This window comes from Aristolochia californica, unplaced genomic scaffold (assembly GCF_029961685.1).
Source record: "Aristolochia californica isolate CCGP_79_NKW_82.1479 unplaced genomic scaffold, dmAriCali1.0.hap1 SCAF_7, whole genome shotgun sequence".
Lineage (NCBI taxonomy): Eukaryota > Viridiplantae > Streptophyta > Magnoliopsida > Piperales > Aristolochiaceae > Aristolochia > Aristolochia californica.
In genome coordinates, this window is record NW_027182268.1 from 37,446,932 (window position 1) to 37,457,427 (window position 10,496).

The following is a 10,496-nucleotide window of genomic DNA, read 5'->3' on the forward strand; positions in this document are numbered from 1 at the left end:
TTTCGCCGCGCCACCGTCGTCCATAGCCGTCCAGCAATCGAGAACAAACCCGAGGAGAGCTCGAGAGAGTCTCCGTCGAGGTGATTTCGACAGTGCTATTTTCTGCTCGCCAGGCCGGAAGGGGATCCGAGAGGACTTCTCCGGTGCCAATTCCGCTTTTCGACCATCCTTCGGCGTCTATTACATTTTTTCGACCATTCCCGAAGCTATTCCGATTCCGACCGAGACTCGAGAGAGCCGGTTAGAGAACGTCAGCTCTGTTTCGTTCTTCGTCGGACGTTACCTTAGTCCATCGGCTTCTAACCTTCGTCGTCGGCGTCGTTTCTACCTCCGACCACTCACTCTTGCTACCCGAAGCCACCAATTTTGGGAAATTGCAGCACTAGTGAGAACAAGTTGCTGCCCGAGCGAGAGAAAGGAGAAAGGGAGTAATTCGTCATTTTTGAATTTCATTTTTTTATATAGTTTGAACTTAGGTTTTGAATGTTTATTGAATCTGATTTGATAATTAATGTTTATTGAATATTTGTTTTCCGGATATTTGATTAAATTGGTTAGTTAGGATAGGAATATAATTTAGGTTGGATTTTGGTATTTTAATCCGATTTCTATCTTTCACTCTATGCGCCCGAGAGGGTCTAGACGCAAGGATTGAGAAATTGGATCTGTGGTTACGTGGCACTCGAGAGAGGCACGAATCATCGTAAAATCCAGAATTGACGTTTCCTGTTGTGCAAGTAGTTAGATAATTGCTTGATAATTTAGGATATAATTAGTGTTTAGTTCATATTAATTCATTATATTTGGTTAGGCTAGTTGACTGAAGAATACACAAAATTCAGTCCTCCCTATGGATAAGACCCTCGCTTCCCGCTAAATTACATGAACGATTCGTACGCTTGCGAGGTATTAAAGCCGATGTAACTAAATTCTACCTCAAGTTTTTGGCGCCGTTGCCGGGGAGGCACGTATTAAGTGTATTTCTTTGTTCTCCATGGTCTTAGGTTAGATTTATTTTTATTTTTATTTTATTTTATTCTATTTTATTTTTTGTTGTTTTCATAATTTTAGCTTGGTGATTTTATATGGAATTATTTTTATTTCTTCTAGTTAGTTCATATTTTTAGTAGTGAGTTTGTTAGCTTAATTTGATAGTTCGTTTTGTTTCTTTTTGTGTTTTTATGCACGGGCGCCGCTCCCTAGGTGGACCATTAGCTCCCTTTGTTGAAGAGGTAGAACATATTTGTAGGAAAACACCCGAAGTCAAGTTAGGAGCTACCATGGCCAATCAGGGTGAACCATTACAGTTACCTGCAGCAGGTGACCGTAGAGCCCTGAGGGATTATTCTATCCCATCCCACTTCACATCACCTTCTTGCATTATATTGTCACCCACTACTGCCGCCAGTTATGAGTTGAAACCGGGCGTGATCCAACTCCTCCCTACATTTTATGGGTTGGAGAAGGAGGACCCATATTACCACATTAAGGAATTCTTAGATATTTGTGCAAGTTTCAAATTCCAGAATTTCTCAGATGACTCTATCCAGTTAAGACTTTTTCCATTTTCACTTAAGGATAAGGCCAAGTCTTGGCTTAATTCCTTAGAGGTGGGCAGCATTACTTCATGGGACACATTAGTCACAAAATTTTTGTCCAAGTACTTTCCCATTCAGAGAACTACAGCCCTCACGAGAGAAATCTCCAACTTTATGCAGCAGGAGGGTGAACACTTTTATGAGGCTTGGGAGAAATGGAAGGATTTGATCCGTAGGTGTCCGCATCATGGGTTTGAGAAATGGCATTTAGTGCAATACTTTTATCAAGGTCTTACACCCCAGGTTAGATCCATGGTAGATGCAACGAGTGGTGGGAGTTTGATGGGTAAGAGTGCTAGTGAGGCGTGGGATTTTTTTGAAACGTTGAGTGATCAATCTCAGCAATGGGGTTCGTCATTTAATGTTGATAGGAGATTCCACGAAGCCAAAAGAGGGGGTCTCTACGAGGTTAGTGAAACACCTATGCTCATGGCCAAGATTGAGGGGTTGACTAAAAAACTTGATGCCCTTATGGTGTCCAAGAGTTCACCTGCTCCTAACCCATCTACTGTCTGTGCCATATGCTCTGGTTCATCTCATCCCACACAAATGTGTCCATCTAGTTAATCCTACCCAAAGCTCCTTGAGGACTTGAATGCAGTCCAGAATTTTCATAGACCAAACCGGAACGATCCTTTTTCAGAAACATATAATCTAGGTTGGGCTAGGCACCCAAATTTCTCATGGTCCAAGGGCCCACAGGTTGGGGGTCCTCCAAGGTTTATTCACGCCCACACTTCACTCAAAAGCCATTGATTCCACAAAAACCTTCACTTGAGGATACACTTCAATTATTCATGCAGAATACACAGTCCTCCGTTGCTAAACTTAAAATGCAAGTGATTCAGTTGGCCAGCCACATGAGTGAACAAGCACAAAATAGACTCCCGAGTCAAACCATTTCTAACCCCAAAAGCACACATGAGAGTGGGTTGAGTTCCAAACCCCACCATGAGCAAGCCAAAGCCATAACCACCCTTAGGAGTGGTCGTGAGTTGAACAATGGGGTAGGGACCACTAAGTCTAAGGAGTCAAAGGATGACAATGGGGACACATCATTGGGTGAAGAACCTCCAAGTTCTCCACCAACAGCCAAGCAGATCCCTAACCAAGTCCCACTAGCTCCTTATCCGCAAAGGTTATCGGGCCCACCTAGGAAAGGAGATAGCATGCATGAAACGTTGGAACTGTTTAGTAAGGTTCACATTAACATTCCACTTCTTGATGCTATTAGGCAAGTCCCTGCCTATGCCCAATTTTTTAAAGACCTTTGTACACAGAAGAGAAAACAACATGTTAACAAAAAGGTCTTTCTTACTGAGAATGTAAGCTCAATTCTAAAGCACAACACTCCTCCTAAAGTTAAAGATCCTGGATGTCCCACAATTTCATGTGTCATTGGTGAACATACCATCCAGAGAGCTCTTCTTGACTTAGGGGCAAGTGTGAATTTGTTTCCTTTCTTTGTGTACCAACAATTAGGTTTGGGGGAATTGAAGCCTACTCCCATCACACTTCAACTAGCTGACCGTTCTGTCAAGATTCCACGAGGAATAGTTGAAGATGTTTTGATAAAAGTGGACAAATTTCTGTTCCAGGTTGATTTCATTGTTCTTGATACAGAACTAGTAGTCAATGTGACCAACCAAATTCCTGTCATCCTAGGACGTCCCTTCTTAGCCACATCTAATGCTATCATTCATTGTAAAAGTGGTGAGTTGGAGTTGTCTTTTGCAAATTTTAAGGTCTCATTGAATGTATTTAATGTCGGGCACCACCCACTTGAGTTTGATGATCTGAGTCCTGCATTTAAGATAGAAACTGTTATGCTTGATGACGAATCCACTCTTGAATCTTTTGAGTCTTGCATAACATCTTTAGACATGGATTATTTCGATGAGGAAACATATTTCCGAGAGGTTAATTCTTTACTTAATTTTGTACCTCTGTTGGAGGAAGCTTATGAGGTTATCACAACTGATCATCCACAAGTTCTTCCTCTTGACTTGGACAAACCTCTTGAAACTTCCATGCTAGATCTTAAGCCACTTCTTCCTACATTGAAGTATGCGTTCTTGGGGCCCATGAACTCATTACCAGTCATTATTTCCTCTGATTTGAGTACTGAGCAGGAGGAACAATTGACTGATGTTTTACAAGCACACAGAGAGGCATTGGGGTGGACTCTTGATGCCTTAAAAGGGATTAGCCCCTCCATATGCATGCATCGTATTCATTTGGAGGAGGGGACTAAAGCCTCATGTGAGATGCAACGTAGGTTAAATGCCCATATGCTGGAGGTTGTGAGAGAAGAAGTCATCAGGTTGCTTGTGACATGAATCATTTACCCTATTTTCGATAGCACCTGGGTGAGTCCAATTCAAGTTGTCCCTAAGAAATGGGGGATAACGATAATGAAAAATGAGAGTGGTGAATTGATTCCCACAAGAACTACCACCAAGTGGCGTCTGCATTGACTATAGAAAACTTAATTCCGCCACTAGGAAGGATCACTTCCCACTACCTTTCATTGATCAGGTACTAGAGCGATTGGCCGTCCATAATTTTTATTGTTTCTTAGATAGATACTCCGGCTACAATCAAATTCTCATTGCTCCAGAAGACCAGGAAAAGACCACATTCACGTGTCCGTTTGGCACCTATGCTTACAGACGCATGCCTTTTGGTTTATGCAATGCGCCCGCCACTTTCCAACGGTGCATGATGAGTATCTTTTCTGACATGATTGGTGAATTTTTAGAGGTCTTTATGGATGACTTTTCTGTGTTTGGCTCTAGTTTTGATACATGTCTTCACAATCTTTCACTCGTATTGTCCCGTTGCATTAAGTCCAATTTAGTCTTGAATTGGGAGAAATGCCACTTCATGGTAAAAGAAGGAATTGTTTTAGGACATGTAGTGTCTGAGCGGGGTGTAGAAGTGGACAAAGCCAAGGTTGACCTAATTGCCAATCTGCCACCACCTACTTCTATGAAGGGGGTGCGTTCTTTCCTTGGCCATACTGGGTTCTATAGGCGTTTCATTAAAGACTTTAGCAAAATTTCTCGTCCTTTGATGAATTTACTTGCTCAAGATGTTGCTTTTACCTTTGATGATACCTGTATTCTTGCTTTTGAGACACTGAAGAAATGTTTGTCCATTGCACCCATTGTCCAACCCCCTATTTGGTCTTTGCCTTTTGAGTTGATGTGTGATGAATGCTCCTCATAGTGATGGGAGGGGCTCTGGAGGGACTCCAACAGTCCTTCCAAGGGGAGGGGGCTGTCTCCCGTTTTGGTTGCGCAATCAAATTAAGCTTCACTATCTTTTAGTTGACCTGGCCGAGTAATTACAGAAAATTTAATTGGTTAATCAGTTTTTATTCAGTTACTAAATTGAACGTTTATCTGACTCAGTGGAGGGACCTCGTCTAATAGAAATGATGCATTTGATCATCAATCTAGTAGGGGTTTAAATGAGAAAATAATTATACGATAATCCCTTATCATGCACCGTTAAATTGGCCAATTATCTTGTACTAATAGATTTGTTTTGAAGGTCTTGGAAGCAAAAGGATGGGAAAAACAACGACATTAGTAGCGGCTAAGGCAGACAGAATTGAAGAGAGTACATCGTTTGGTGAAGAGATTGAGAGAATCGGAGAGAGTACATCGTCTGGTGAAGAGATGGAGAGTACATCGTCTGATGAAGAGATGGAGAGAGTACATCGTCTGATGAAGAGATGGAGAGAGTACAGCGTCTAGTGAAGAGATGTGGAAGAACAACGGCAGATGAAGAGATGGAGAGAGTACATCTTCTAGTGAAGAGATGTGGAAGAACAACAGCACTAGTAGTGGCTTAGGGTGGATAAAATTGAAGAGAGTGCATTGCCCCATTGGTCTAAGTGAGGGTTTTTTTCCCCCTAGTACGTGTAAAATTCACACGTGTGAGTTCATCCATGCGTGGGACAGGGGCGTCAAGGGGGGAAATTATGGGCTTAGGTTTGGCTCTTTGAGACGACACAATTGGGGGAGAGCTAACAGCGGCAACAAGCAGTAGTAGTGAAGGCCGACAGCGACAATGGAGGTGAAGGCCGACAGCGACAATGGAGGTGAAGGTCGAAATAGAGTCGGAGGGAATGAAGGCGATGGCAATGGGCGATGGCGAAATACGACGAGGTGATGACGGATGGAGCGACGAAGGTGCTAGTGAACAATGACGATGAGTATGACAACGGCAGTGTCTAGGGGACCCTTAGCTTCGGTCTTGCCTTATGATTTTCACATGGATGATGGCGTGAAAATTGGGTGTGACATCAACAAAATCCGATGGAGACGATGCTATGATCGACTACAGTGATGGCGTGTACAGTGTTGCAATTGAAATTTGTAGGAGATGAACTGAATTGTCTCAGACAATCTCCGCGCTCCAGTTGAAAGCTGTAGACAACGAGAGAGACAATCGCTTCTGTTGCGACGCTCAAGAGAATCATCAACGTTGGGATCACCAAACGTCTTTGGTGAGAAAAGCGGCGCCAGGTGAGCCGTTGGACACTCGCCGGGTCTCTGGCCGAAAGCTATTGACAACGGGAGAGACAATCACTCGTTCATTAGCCTTTTAATTTTTTTTGAGGGACCACCAAAATCGGTGTCCCGTGGAAAAAAAATAGCCAAGTGACCTTCGTTACAATAGCATCCAACAAAGAGCGAATCGAAGCTGTGGAGGCTGGGCTCGATGGAGTTCAAGATGGAATGCAACGATTAGAGGAATCCATCAACAAGCTCTCAAAATTCTTGTCCACCAAAGAAACCTCTAGTAACAACAACAATTGGCGAGAAGGATCTTTTCGTTCTCATCAAGAGGAGAACCCTAGGGGCAAACAAATTTTCTCTTCCAAAATAGCAAAATTGGAATTTCCAAGATACTCTGGAGATGATCCAACAGAATAGTTCAATCGAGTAGCTCAATTCTTTGAATATCAAGGCACGACATACAACCAAAAGGTCTCTTTAGCATCTTTTCATCTTGAAGGAGAAGTTAATCAATGGTGTCAATTGTTGCATTGCGCTTACCAGGACGAAGGTCGCTTCATGTCTTAGGAATTATTTGAGGAGGAACTGTGGGCTCGTTTTGGACCAATAAAATGTGAAGATTTTGATGAAGCCTTATGCAAAGTTCGATATATCGGATCCCTTTGTGATTACTAAAAAGAGTTCGAGAGGCTAGGTAATCGGGTTCACGGTTGGTCACAAAAGGTGCTCGTTGGGTCGTTCATGAGTGGTTTGCCATCATAAATTTCTGAAGTGATTTGTATGGTCAAGCCTAAAACCTTAAAGGAACCGATAAGCTTGACTCGCATGAAGGACGAACAACTACAACGACAAAGGAGGGTTTCACGCCTGCCACTACCTACAAGCACCCCATTGGCTCTACCAACAACAACAAACTCTTCACCTATCAAGAGACTATCTTGGGATGAGATACAAAGAAGACGTGCACAGGAACTTTATTTCAACTGTGATGACAAATTCTCTTGTGGTCATAAATGCAAGGACCCTCACCTTCTTCTATTGGAAGGTAACATCGATGATGAATCTCAAGGAGACAATAACGAAGCCAACACCGACCTGCCTTTTGCTTTAGATATTTCATTGCAGCGGAATTGCAAGAAAAGTTCCCTACTTTGAACCTTGAGGACAAGGTTCCAGTGAAAGTGGGGGTTATTGATAAACCACGAATAAGTTCGGGGCTGGAACGTTTAGAGTCCGATTCTTTAGGGAGTTGTTATTTCTGCTTTTTGTATTTAGTTTCTATTACGTTGGGTGTGGTCTTGAGTTTAGGAAGAATTGTAATAAATAGGTGTATTTAAACCTTTCAATGAAAGAAGAAGGGAGAGAAAATTATCCCAAATTTGTGGTTTGTTCTCACCTAAAGAGAGCAATTTATCCTTGAGCTTTGACTGGGACCTATTAGAGCACCGTCATTCAGTTTTTCTCATCGACGATCCCGTCTGTGGACCCAAATGACAGCCGTAGGCTGGCCAACAACATTCCTCTCCCGCGGGCGCACGCATTTGTTTCCACCACCATGCTTGCACCGCTGTCACACACAACGCCTCCATTGGTGCTCTTGGTGCACAACCAACGTTGGCACACACAGCGGGCAGTGCACCTGGTGCTCAACCAGGTCTAGCGCACGCAATGCCTCTTCTCGGTGTTTCACTGTAGAGGATCGACTGGCTCGAGCTCGTCTTGAAAAAGAAGCCTCTTGGTCATGCACAAAGACCTCGACTCTCAATGTTACAATTAACAAATTTTCATAAAACTAATGGAAATGAAAATAGTACTAGAGATTATGCTCCAATACCAAAATGTAAGCCCGAATTTTAAAATTCATAAAATTGAAAATGGAAACAGGATGCATACTTCCAACTAGGGCAGTCAAATTCAATGAATTTTTAGATATGTATCTAGTCCATCCAAAGCCCCATTGATGGAGAACACTATACTTCTTTACTATACCAGAAGAAGTTGTATCTTACAAAAAGGGAAAAACTAACTTTTGAGGTACTCAGAAAATGATAGCAAGAAGTGTTGATACATATCATGCTTTCTACTCGTGTTCATTATTTTCTGTTATTTTCTCTCACTTCACTTCATCGTACGCAATTTCGGCGTGGTAACAAGGAAAGCAGCATTAGCCTTTCACTTGTTGGAATAAACTCGTATCTCTACTACATTCCAGAGGCCTCTCTATAGAAGGCATTGCCAAATTCTACACTGTACAGGCTTCTGAAATAAAACCCATCAAGCGTCTGGCATAGAAGAATATCTCATCCAAGTCCCATGCAGTTACGGCGTCGCCAACGACGCAACCGGCTAATTCTACTGCACTGCGTATTGCTGAAGTCCGGCGATACGTCTTCGTCGACACAAACGAGATCTACAGCGGCCAAGTGTTGATGAAGGGAAAAACGGATATTTTCGCAGGAGAAACACTTCCGATACACCTCTTGTGCGGGCGTTTGACTGCAAACGCTGAGGTGGTAGTGACATACACAGTTCAGGAGAAAGATACAGCATCTCAAATTGCAGATTTTCTGTCTTCTAGCTTGGCAGGAATTAAGAGTTTAAACACGGAACGGGAAGATCTAGCCTTCATTAATGTTGGGTGGGTACTGTTTGTGCCCTCAATCGATCCCAACCCCGTGATTCCCGATTTAAACGAAAGTGAGTAAGACATTTCTAATTCTTCCTGGAGTTATAGACTACGAAAACATATTTCATCTTTGTCCCATTTTCACAGAAAAGAAGCGGACGGTACCGATAGTACTCGGAATCGTAATCCCAGTAGTCACAACGTAAACTGCAGCAATCCCGGTTTATCCTTACAGAAGATGGAAATTGCAGGAAAGTGAGAGTAATATAGAAGGGCCGAAGGTTAAAAGAGTTGCCAAAATCCAGTCCTCACGCAGAGAAAATTTGAAAAGTAAGATAAAAATCGAAGAATCCTTATAATCTTAATTTGAGACTCTTTATTTCAAATGAACTGCGCTTTCTGATTCTGCAAGCTCCAAGATAGTTCTATTTCTGGTTTCTCTTGACGACTCTTAAACTAGCGGATTTGATAAATAGTATTAGCAACGATTGTTTTCATGAATATATAATAAATACTATTCTCTGCCAACTTTTGAGACAGAAAGAAGACCTGTGATATTTGGGTGGGATGAGATCGAACAAGCAACAGCCAACTTTGATGAAAGAAGGAAAATAGGAGGGTATGGAAGTGTATATTTTGGCGTATTGAAAGAGCAGGTGACACAGTTCTTCAGCACTTTCATTTTGTTTTTCTACCTTATGGTCCCTGAATAAAATTAATAATCGCCTTGCTTAGAGCGAGTTAAGTTGGTGGCCAATTGAGTTAATCCGACTCTGCTCCAAGTAGCCATGGGTTCTCTGTCGTGCCAAATTTGAAACCCATAATGGGTTGGTCTACTAGAATTTTTAGGCATGCAATTCAATTTGGGGAGTCTGACTCAGTCATGAGTTGACCCAGATTTTGAGGAGGGTGATTTGATTGGAGGTCGTACCTTGTCTCATGTGAAAATTAGCCTGATTCAGGTCGACTCAGGATTAGCTTGGTAATCGAGTGTAACTCGGTCAGACCCATCTCGATCTAGGCTCTGGGACTTGGTCTATTAACTTGGATTTTAGATCTCCCACACCAGACTCGAAACCCTAACAGAATTTGTGTTTGTTGCTTTACCTGGAGAAAGTTACAATTAAGAAGATGAGATCCAGTATGTTGACCATCTTCATGACCCACTTCTGAAAGGTAGCTTCGCTGTAGTTTTCTAAGCTCGGATCTGCTACTCTGGTTAGAATAAGTCGCCAATCCAGCGAACCTGTGAGGTTATGTGCCATTCACATGCTGGACTCCGGGGAGGGCTCCCCTCTCGTTTTTGACAGTTGGGAGCTTGTGTCAACAGGAAGGGACTTTCTTTCTTTTAGCCTGAGCTTCTTATGGACAAAAAAGAGGGAAACGGCGCCTCACCTTCAAAGCTGGGAAAGGGGAGGAGGGGGAGGCCTCCTCTCATGAATCTAGCCACGATCAGTCCAATCGGACCAACGGACAGATAGTTTTCCATTTCGATTCAATTTCATCCACAAAGTGTAACAGTTGAACGTTTTGGGGAAGTTTCTGATGATAAACTGATCGAATCAGGTCATCAACCTCTATCGTGGAATGTCAAAATTCAGATAGCACTTGATGCTGCCAGAGGAATCGAATACGTCCATGATCACACAAAGGCTCGGTATGTGCATCGAGATATAAAGAAGAGTAACATTTTACTCGATGAGGGTCTTAGAGCAGAGGTACCAGTTTCAGATAGCTCTT

At 42.6% G+C, this 10,496-nt stretch overlaps 1 non-coding gene across 1 annotated transcript; it reads right to left on the reverse strand.

Moving 5' to 3' along the window:
- Window positions 1–1,685: 1,685 nt before the first annotated feature.
- Window positions 1,686–1,792, reverse strand: LOC137937917 (small nucleolar RNA R71). The gene has a single exon (XR_011109703.1). It is a non-coding gene; the product is annotated as a small nucleolar RNA R71 (small nucleolar RNA).
- Window positions 1,793–10,496: the final 8,704 nt, after the last annotated feature.